The following is a 10,133-nucleotide window of genomic DNA, read 5'->3' as shown; positions in this document are numbered from 1 at the left end:
TCTGTCAAACCTGGTAACTACTGTAACTCAGAAGACTGAGTATTACACTACTGTGATAATACTCATATAAACATAATATCCCAGATAAAAGGATTTTTATGATTCATCTCAACCATCCTCCCACCCAGTAACATTTTTATATTACATGACACTTTGTGTTAACGCCTCTACCAGATTGATTACTTTAAACCTTTCAGGGCAACAGTGTAGGTAGAAAACCGTTCATGAAAGTAGAGCACCAGCCTCCACATTGCCAGACGCACAGATGTGAGACTTGTTGTTGTGTTTCCAGTCTTGCAAAAGTGGTTAAGTAAAACACACAAGTAATACACACAAGTAATCTCACCCTGCCACAGATGTGCGCTGCTATCGAATTCGGCAGAGCATGGACATCAGAGATTGAGTGCAAAACACTCTTCAAGTAGCCTCAACACCCATGGGTCACTAGATATGCCCATAACTATTACTTAGCTGCACTTCATACTAATGTGCAACTTCCTAAGGTATGTATGGGTCAGGAGAACAAATACTTTTTATGTCTTCTGTTTCCACAGTTGTTTGTTGAGTTGATGTTTATGACTATGTGTCTCAGATATGATTTACTGTCATGCTAGCGACATGGCTCTAGGTATGAGAATGTCTTTAAATCAGGTCCTCCACTCAAGTCCAGACTGAAACATCTCATTAACTAATTGATAGACTGCCACAGAATGTTGTACATACATTCATGATTCCAAAGAGAATGAATCCTAATGACTTTGGTGATGCCTTCACTTTACCTCTAACGCCATTTGCAGGTCAATGCTTTCACTTATTTTGTGAAATATCTAGACATCTACTGGATTTGTTGTCCAAATAAAAATTGTACAGCCTCACAGAGCTCTTCGTGGCACGGAAGACATTTCACTTCAGGTAGACAGATATGTGGCAATTGAAATTCACACCCTTCAGTCCATTGGTAGAATTGAAGAAAACATTTTTAATGCTTTAAACACCACAAAAAAAAAAAAAAAACTTTCAGGGACAGACATCTCAAAACCTCAACAGATGACACCAACTATTACATAACCAGACACCACTCAGGGTAAGTAAGAAAATGTTTACTTTTGTGATTTGGGTGAACTATCCCTTCAGTCTGACCCTGTTTTTATGCCTCTGTGCCTGTGGGTTATTCCTAGTCTCATGAATATGATACCTCAGGAATGTCTTAACTGCCATAACTGAAGAACTGCAGACCACATGGTCGACTCATTTGACAAGAGTTGAAAGCTCAACTTCACTGTGACATCATAATGTGTTGAAAAAATGGCACTTTCAACTCCATAACTCCAAATAGGGAGACTGTGACCATATTTCACAGTAGGTCAGACACCGAATAGGTGATACTTTTGACTCAAAGGTCAGAGGTAATTGTGAGCTCAAAATAGTTTTTTTTTAGCCGTAATTTAAGAATGAATTGGGCAATTCCGGATTTCACACACATTTTGACTGGGAAGACACAATGAGTAAACAATAACTAGCACAGTAAAGGCTTTCCTACATCTCGTCCATTCTGCTTTCACTTCCTGTCTCATTCTGAATTTCAAGCGTCATTGAAATCATGTGACTGCAAAAGTATTGGCGCAAGTTAGTGAGTTTCGCCTACAGCTCATAGTGTTAAGGAAAGCAGCTAAGAAGTAAAATAAAAAGTCACAATTTTTTTTGACAAATATACAGAAATGTGTGATAGTGAGTTCCTGGCTAGCAATTTCCACGAACAGGCAGACTACTGTTAAGGGTATAAGCAGGGCAAAACTTAACAAGGCAGATGGACTGACTTATCCTTCTCTGGGAGAAAAACACAGGAGTCAGAGAATAATCTGGTAACAGGAACAAAAATCCCAATGAGAGTCTTTCAAAGTTGGCCATAGCATGAGTACCATGAAGTGAACAGAAGAATGAAATGCAGAGCCGTGGCTTTAGAACTGCAAGGCTTGATTGTAGGTGTGCAGAAAAGCCTTGATTGGTCTGCTGGGAGAGAGACTGGAGCACCATGCCCAGACACACACACACAGACACACGCAGAGGACAGGCAGGAGTCAGACAGAAACACAAGGAAGGGGAAAACGGGGTAAACACTAGGGACTGAGAACGTGGAACTACCAGAAAAATGCCAGGAGAAAACAAAAAACACATTTTGTGTGGCTATGCTCTATAAGAATCCATCTTTAGTGATCAAGTACATGTACCTGTTCAGCCAGTAAATCTATAAGGATCCTTCATTGATCAGTTCAACAATGTGTATTCAATGGAATCATATCATCAATCCAGTTATAATTACATTTAGCCAAAAAAAATACACTTTACACAAAATACTACCTTTTCTTAAATTCTTTCCAAGTATTCACTACATGGTTTATGAGTCTGTACAGACATGAATGTAAACTGTAACTTGACTGGTTGGCAGAGGCTAACAACTGCAGGGCCGTAAGTTTATTGTTGTATATTCTCACAAATGAACAAAGACTGTATGAGCAGGGGGGCCACCAGGAATTTTGGGCCCCATGACAAAAGAATGTAATTGGACCCCCTCTGCACAGCTGTTGTCACTACTTCTCTAGGACTTAACTGTCCCATCAAAAGCTTTACGTAATTCTAATTAAAGGCTTGCAAGTGTCTGGCTTCTTGTAGTTCAATATTAGTACTAGCACAATATTTACTGCTGGTGATTTGTACATGCAAGTCTGCATACAGGATGCAGTTCAGTATTCAGTATTTGGCCATAATTCAATCTAAATAAATGTATCAAACTGGATTATTTTAATATAGTCTGTAATTTACATGCAGGCTGAGGTATGCTGCTGTCCAGCATCCAGTACAGACAGGAAGGTGTTTTTTTATTTTATTTATTTCATAATGATCATTATGTGAGAAAATAATTTGTGTTTGAATTTCTGTCATTAAGAAATATTTAATTGTCATTTTTTGTTATGGTAAAAAGAACGAGAGACAGTGAAATCTCCACAGAGTCCCTGGAATGATGCTAACTGGCATGTCATTAACACACTGTTGCTCACCTTCTTCACTGAGACAGGGAGGGCTACTGTTACGGGGAGACTGGGGTTCTGCTGACTCATCTGTTGTTAGTCTGCTAAAAGGGGCAGGGACAATGATTTAATATGAGTATCTTGCTAAACGTTTCCTTGCACTGATTAAATGTTGATGAAATGTAGGCTAACACTAGTCTGTAGCTAGCTAGCTTATTCACTGTGGACATTAAGCCAACAGGTTAATACCACTCACAGACTAAAGGCTACCCACCTGTCTTGGGGAAAAACTGGGTTCCAGATTGACATCCTTTCCTTTGTCTTTCCTCTCTCTCTTTTCTCTCTTTCCTTTTTCGTATACCAGATTTTGGTTTACTTGGCAACATTGTGATCACTGTATTTCTGCCGCATCTACTGACTGCAACTAAACACCGTCACTGATAAGTGCGCTAAGGCAGGCAAACCATTTCATGCAGATTCAGGGGGGTGGTCGGTCAATATGGAGGTTTACTTTTTTTGTCAATGGGGATTTTTAACTTTCACTGCCAAAAACAAAGAGATCATTCATTTTATTATTATATTTGAAATATATTTATACTCAATGATGATGGTTTATATAATGTATAATAGAATATGATTTGATATTAGTTTATAATTATTTTTGGGGGGCCCTATCAGTCAGGGGCCCTTGGAATTGTCCTAACTTTTTCCCCTATAGGGCGCCCATGTGTATGAGTATTAGACTTACATTATTTTCCCAGTGTTCAGAGTAACACATCAATAATTCCATCACTTTACATGTGTCATACAATGAGTGTATTATGTTAAATTTATCAGAATATGGAGATGGGGGTTGTTGACCCAGTAGTGCAGGCTTTTGTTGATTTTCTGAGTATAACTGGGAGTGTTCTGGTAGTTAACAGCTTATCCACTGTATTGCTGTATAATAGTTAAGACAACTTTGAGGGGAGAATTGGGTGTCTCTCTGCATGTGTCAGCTCATCCCCAGCTAATGTACCTTGACTCCTTCCTCTGTATGAAATGGCTAATTTTCTGGAGCGTTGGTGCACAAAAAACAGAGAAATAGAAAAGTGGTGCTCCACAGGAAACAATGAGCGCAGTTGTTATGACTTGCACCATATACTGCTAATGTGTGTATTCCTTTATGCAGGGCAAGACACACGACTTCTAACACTTCTGCTTTATCCTTGGTGACCTTCATGACTTTAAGGAAGTACCATTATACAATTTCATTTGACGAACAGTTCAGTCTAAACCTAAATTATATAGGATAAAGGAGATCTTCCATAGGTGTCATTTACACTGGGGACACTGGGGACATGTCACATTTTGAAATGGCTAATTTGGTCCCCATCACTTTTTGAAAAAATGTGTTTTAAAAAACCCTCGACAAATAGCACCAAGAAATGTTGAATAACAAGTGGAAATGCTTTAAGAAGAAGGTTTATTTGCACAATAAGAAACAATGCAATACTATTTAAATATAGAAGAAACAAATGTGCACTGTCCAAAATAAACTGCTGATTACTGCATTAGATTCTGTTATATTTTTATATTTATGAATCGTCACCTGCCAGCTGATTTTTTTGTTTCCCTTTATAAAGACATTTCCACCGTAAATTGGAGCAGAAAATGTCTCCAGAATTTTTTGCCATGTGATGCAAATTCTTAAATACTTAATTTTGAGATGTGTTTGGTGTTTTTAATGCAGTGTTTCATTTTGCAGGAGATATGAGAGGCATAGCCCCATAACCTAGCTTTGGAAACGAGTGTAAGCAGTTGTAAAGCTGTCACAGAAAAGCAATTTCAAATCGTCTCTACAGTTATGACTATATTAAATTATTTATATCAGTCAATTGACTGATTCATATAAATTAACTGCTAAAATTACTTTGTGTTTTTTTCTAGCATGGTGTCTGCATGACTGAATGGACTGAGCATCTAATCCCTGCTGGAGAATCATGCTGAAATTTTGCTCACAAACCATACAAATCTTAATAACCCCACTTTCACACCAAGTGGCAAATGGTTAAAGCTGCACTAAATTTGCAACTCAACCTAAGCTGTCAAGCTTAATGCACTGTCTCCCACTCTGGAACATATTCATGATGTGCCTGTTGATGGCTTATTTTCTTAAAAAATTAAACATAAATAAAAAAAACTCACACGCAAAACTCCATAAATATTTTGCAAAAGCAAACACTGCATTCAACACAACATTATGTCTTTTATATTTATTATTCTCAAAATGTAATGTTGTCTTCAAAATACACACACACACACCTTCAAATGAATAGACATTTCTAAGAACCATTTGAACACTCATGCTCAGTAACACTATGATGAGCAGAAAATGCTAAAATCATAATTTTATCAATAGGCCATTTTCAATGTCACACTACATACTGGTTCTACAGTAGCCTGTTGTAAACTGTTATGTTTTCAAACTCAAATTTAAAACACAAATACAAGCGAAGAATGTTTGTTATTCTGCTATACTGTATTGTGTAGTTATCTGAGCAAACACAAATGGATTTGTAAAGTGTTTTTCATACAGAACAAACAATAGAAAAAAGAAAATAATCCTTTGGCATATACTGTTAAGAAAGGCTGGAGCCTGTCTTCTGTTCCGGTCTGGCCACAGCACCTCAACAACATCGCAGGCAATGTTCTCCCTGGCCAGGCAGCGGGAGAAGTGTCACCTGGCATGGCAAATCCAACCCTGAAAAGCTTCTACAGCAGTATCTGCACATGAATCTTGCACAGTTTGCAGAACATACACCTTTCATCTCCAGGCAGTGAATACTGTAAACTCTGTGTCCGTTGGAATACAGTTCTCAATCTCATGCAGACATAAAACATACTTTCTGTTTACACTATATGGTCGACCTGCAATACTGCACTACAGAAAGCACTGAGAACTGTATTGATATGAAGTTCCATAATACTGTAATAAGAGAAGATTTCTTACATATTCTCATTTTGGAAAGTCTGGACGATTGATGCTACTGTGAACCTGCTCCACTTTGGCTGTATACTCTGGTGGCCTGCATCTCATCACAGATTATTGCTCTCCTTGGTCTTTCTCATCCTCCTCCTCTTCCTCTCCCTCCATTTGCCACTCTTTCCTATGTTGACATCTATTGCTCCAAAACAAAAGGGCTTTATTAAAAATAACATAGAAATACTACACTGACCTAGATTCATAGTATTACAAATGAAGTATTACTATAGCTAATGTGACGGCCCCAGGGCCTCTGCCAGGGTGTGTGTGTGTGAGTGTGTCTCTGTGTCTGTGTTTTGATGCAGGGTGCACTTCCTGGTGGAGTGGAGCTGAGGCCATCAGGGAAATCAGAGGCAGCTGGCCACTGTCTCTAGATTGCATAAAACCCGCCCCTTCCTGATTGCTGTGGGCTTGACGGCTCTTCATATTTTTGTAAAGCTTTAAAATAATTTGTTATATTTATTAAATTAAATTACTTTTGTTAATAAAACTCATTTTCCAGTAATCCCTTAACTGCAGTTTCCTGTATTTCCTGTGGCCTCTGAGCTGGGCCACAACACTAATAAAATAGTATTACAGAAATGAAGATGGCAAAAATAATACTACAGAACTCTACAAACTTACTATTGTACACTATACAATTCTTATTGTATACTATATTGATCCTTGCCATTCATTTGGCCTGAGGGTGGCGCCAGAGGAAGGCCCAGCTGTGCTTCAAGCTGAATAATAGTGTTAGCAAGTTTTCATGCTAAGATGCTGACAGTGGTTCCTGTAACATGCATGCATACATGGTTAGCCTATGTAACGTTTCGCATGTTAGCTTGTTAGCAAGTTAGCATCTTTATGCAGTTTACATCGGTGAGTACGATATAGGCATACTATACTAAATACTATATATACATAGCAAATTATGCTGTCGTACTTTGTCTCTTGGTAATTGTGGTTGAAGCTCATGTCCTCTCCGAGATTAATCTATAGGCTACATGAGGGAAGAACACAAAATCTCTTCTGTTCTAAAGTCTGAAGAGGGGATTACAAAACATGTTAACATTTTAACATTACATTGTACATTCTTAATGTTATCCACAGCTTTTTAGTTCATGAAATACCTGTAGTCTTGATAAAGCAGCAACATGGCCTTTCATATGCATCTGTAATTGGAGATATACTGCAAGTGTCATGAGTGCTGCATAATTACACTTCAAACCATGTGGATACATCAATTAATTCTTTAGACATATTTTGCTCATCAGACCACACTATTCTATACACCAAGATCAAACAACACAAATTGTTTTGAGTTCTGTAAGATTTTTAATTACCTCATGCAACCTCGTGTGGCCTTGCTGTGGTGCCATCACTCCATCTCTCATCTCTCTCTGCTCCTCACTGATCAATAAATGATCAGATGCCTCATACTTATATATCCAGTTCCTATTTAGAGTTTATTCTTGTTTGTAAAGAAACCAAATGTTTAAAGACACATTGGTGTTTACTGAAGAGTTCAAATAATGGAGATTTGAGTTCAAATCACTATCACATCATGGGAGTCCTGAGCTCCAGCAAAGGATCTCATTGCATTTTTGTGCTGAGAACGCCAACTTTTCTAGATGATCAAAATACTTTTTTTGTTAGATTACATTAAATTCACTACTCTGACCTTCACTCTATATCTGAGGACTGAAAATCCTAAACATCCGAGAGAGTTCAAATTTGCCTTGATTAAAATCTTAAGGCAGACAAAAAACAACCACAGTACAAAATGTGTTCACGTCAACAGTTTCATATATTTCTGTTACAGTCTACATATTGATTTATTTAGCTGCCAATGCTCACAACAGTACAGATAGAGTGACGCACAACAAAGTTAACATTTTTTTGGCTTCATTACAGACGGGAACAACAATTACATCAGAGTTTCTCATCCTTGGTGTCGGGACCGTAAGGGTTTGATAAGCTGGTAGAGTCATGGGGGATTTGTAAGACTGACAAACGTTTCATATATTCCTAATTAACCTAAATTTTAGATTGCCCTTTTAATGACTGGCTAGGGACAACAGATGAAAATTAGCCTGTTGAGCTAACTCTGGCTCATTTACAGTTATTTTACTGTTAATTAATGAGCACTGTCCCTGTCAAATCAGCCTGGTATCGCCATTCCATGATATCACATTGGTCAAATAAACAAAGACATGAAATTAAATGAACTATATCATAATGTCTGTGTACAATCCATTCAGAGCTTCTTTTTCTGCCCTCTTAAAAATACAATACAAAAGTAGGTCAGTCCGACCACAACTTGACAACTCTGGCATCAAGATGATTATGAGACTCTGAAGACTGGGTCACAGGTCAGAAAAGTTTCAAAGAGTTTCATATTCAATGATTAAGATATTTTATCTTTACATTAATAACCCTTTCCAAACATATAATTTCACAATCGTATTTATACATATGACAATATAACTTAATATCAATACAATAACATTGACAATACCTCACTGGCAATATGATATTCTTTTATGGATTTGACATCTCAGGTTATTCAGAACACAGCCCCTCATTTATATGTCTTTGAACTTCAGAGTGAATCGATACTGAAAATGCAGCAACTTTCATGGCTTGACAAATAGCCATTTTACTTATTGAAGATGTTCCTCAGGGACAAACACTACAACTCTCAATGCAACAGTTGGATGTATTGTGATTACACCATTGCAAATTCCTTGGAGTGACTGCTTTGTAATTGGCCAAATGATGCTAAGAGGCCAACCAGAAACTGCTCACATGAACTCACTCAACTTTACTAAATATCTGATTTTGGCTCCATAAACAAGTGTTTGAGATATCCCAGTAGACATACAAGAAAAACAAACGAGCAGAACCAAAAACATGTATCCATAAGCTAAATTAATTAAAAATACAAATGGTAACGTAATTCTCCAATGGTTGTCACTATAGTGAGGTGTCATACAGTCATCTGGTTGAAAGTCATCACATTTACTTACACTGCTGCTACTGCTTTTCCTAAAGAAAGAATAGTTTTGTAGAATGTTGTAACATAATTCATAAGTGGATTCTCATGCATGTTGATGGCAGTTACAAATACTGCTTCTTTCACTTCAGCATCATCTTTCTGTATGTCTTTCATGTCTGGTGAAACTGGCCAGTGTTTCCTGTCCTTTGTTAAAAACTCTGGCCCACCAATCCAGCTTTGACACATTTTGAATGTTTCTGCAGGCATTCCTCGTGACGCGTGGTCAGCGGGATTCAACTCTGAATTAACATACATCCACTGACTTGGCTCTGTGTTGTCTCTAATGAGTGACACTCGGTTTGCAACAAATGTTTTAAATCTCAGATTTTCACTGGCGATGTACTTTAACACTGTTGTACTATCACACCAAAACACAGATTCTTCAAGCTGCATGTGCAGCTCCTTTCTCATGAGTCGATCCATTTTTACAGCAACAGCAGCCGCTGTCAGCTCCAGCCTCGGAATTGTTGTTTGTTTCAACGGTGCCACTCTGGACTTGCCGATGATGAACGAACAGTGAACTTCTCCGTCTTTATTTGTCATGCGAAGGTAGGAAACAACTCCGTAACCTTTCTCACTCGCGTCTGCGAAATGATGCAACTGCGCAGATGTCACGGTTCCGAAGCCTTGTCAGGTCTGAAAGCCACAACAATATCCTTTGAGCCAGTTCTGCAGGGATGTCTTCATCCCTGGTGACTTTCATGCCACACAGCTCCTGCAAGATCATCTTTGCTAGAAGAATGACAGGTGACAGAAACCCTAAAGGATCATAAATCGCACTTACAAATGAGAGGATACCTCGTCTTGTCTGTGATGCTGGTTTTGCATTTATCCTGACCTTAAATACGTCTGACTCACTACACCAGGTCACTCCTAGTACTCACTCCTCAGGTAATGCATCATGACTAAGATCCAAGTCTTTGACCTCTTTAGCCCTTTCTGTGTCAGGAATGGAAGCAAGAACAACTCTGCTGTTGCTCATCCACTTCGTTAAGTGAAATCCTCCGCTCTCACACAGTGCTGTCAAGTCCCTGACCATAGC

At 38.3% G+C, this 10,133-nt stretch overlaps 1 long non-coding RNA gene across 2 annotated transcripts; it reads right to left on the bottom strand.

Moving 5' to 3' along the window:
* Window positions 1-959: 959 nt before the first annotated feature.
* Window positions 960-3,433, bottom strand: LOC123969592. 2 transcript variants are annotated; one of them, XR_006824764.1, is made up of 3 exons: window positions 3,301-3,433; window positions 3,057-3,130; window positions 960-2,022 (listed from the first exon to the last, which is right to left on the bottom strand). It is a non-coding gene; the product is annotated as an uncharacterized LOC123969592 (long non-coding RNA). The 2 variants fall into 2 exon arrangements; XR_006824765.1 differs by having other exon boundaries at window positions 3,057-3,127; window positions 3,301-3,422.
* Window positions 3,434-10,133: the final 6,700 nt, after the last annotated feature.

The sequence above is a fragment of the Micropterus dolomieu genome, linkage group LG04, assembly GCF_021292245.1.
Source record: "Micropterus dolomieu isolate WLL.071019.BEF.003 ecotype Adirondacks linkage group LG04, ASM2129224v1, whole genome shotgun sequence".
Classification (NCBI taxonomy): Eukaryota; Metazoa; Chordata; class Actinopteri; order Centrarchiformes; family Centrarchidae; genus Micropterus; species Micropterus dolomieu.
Note: the sequence above shows the minus strand (reverse complement) of the source record. Positions and strands in the feature narration are given on the sequence as shown.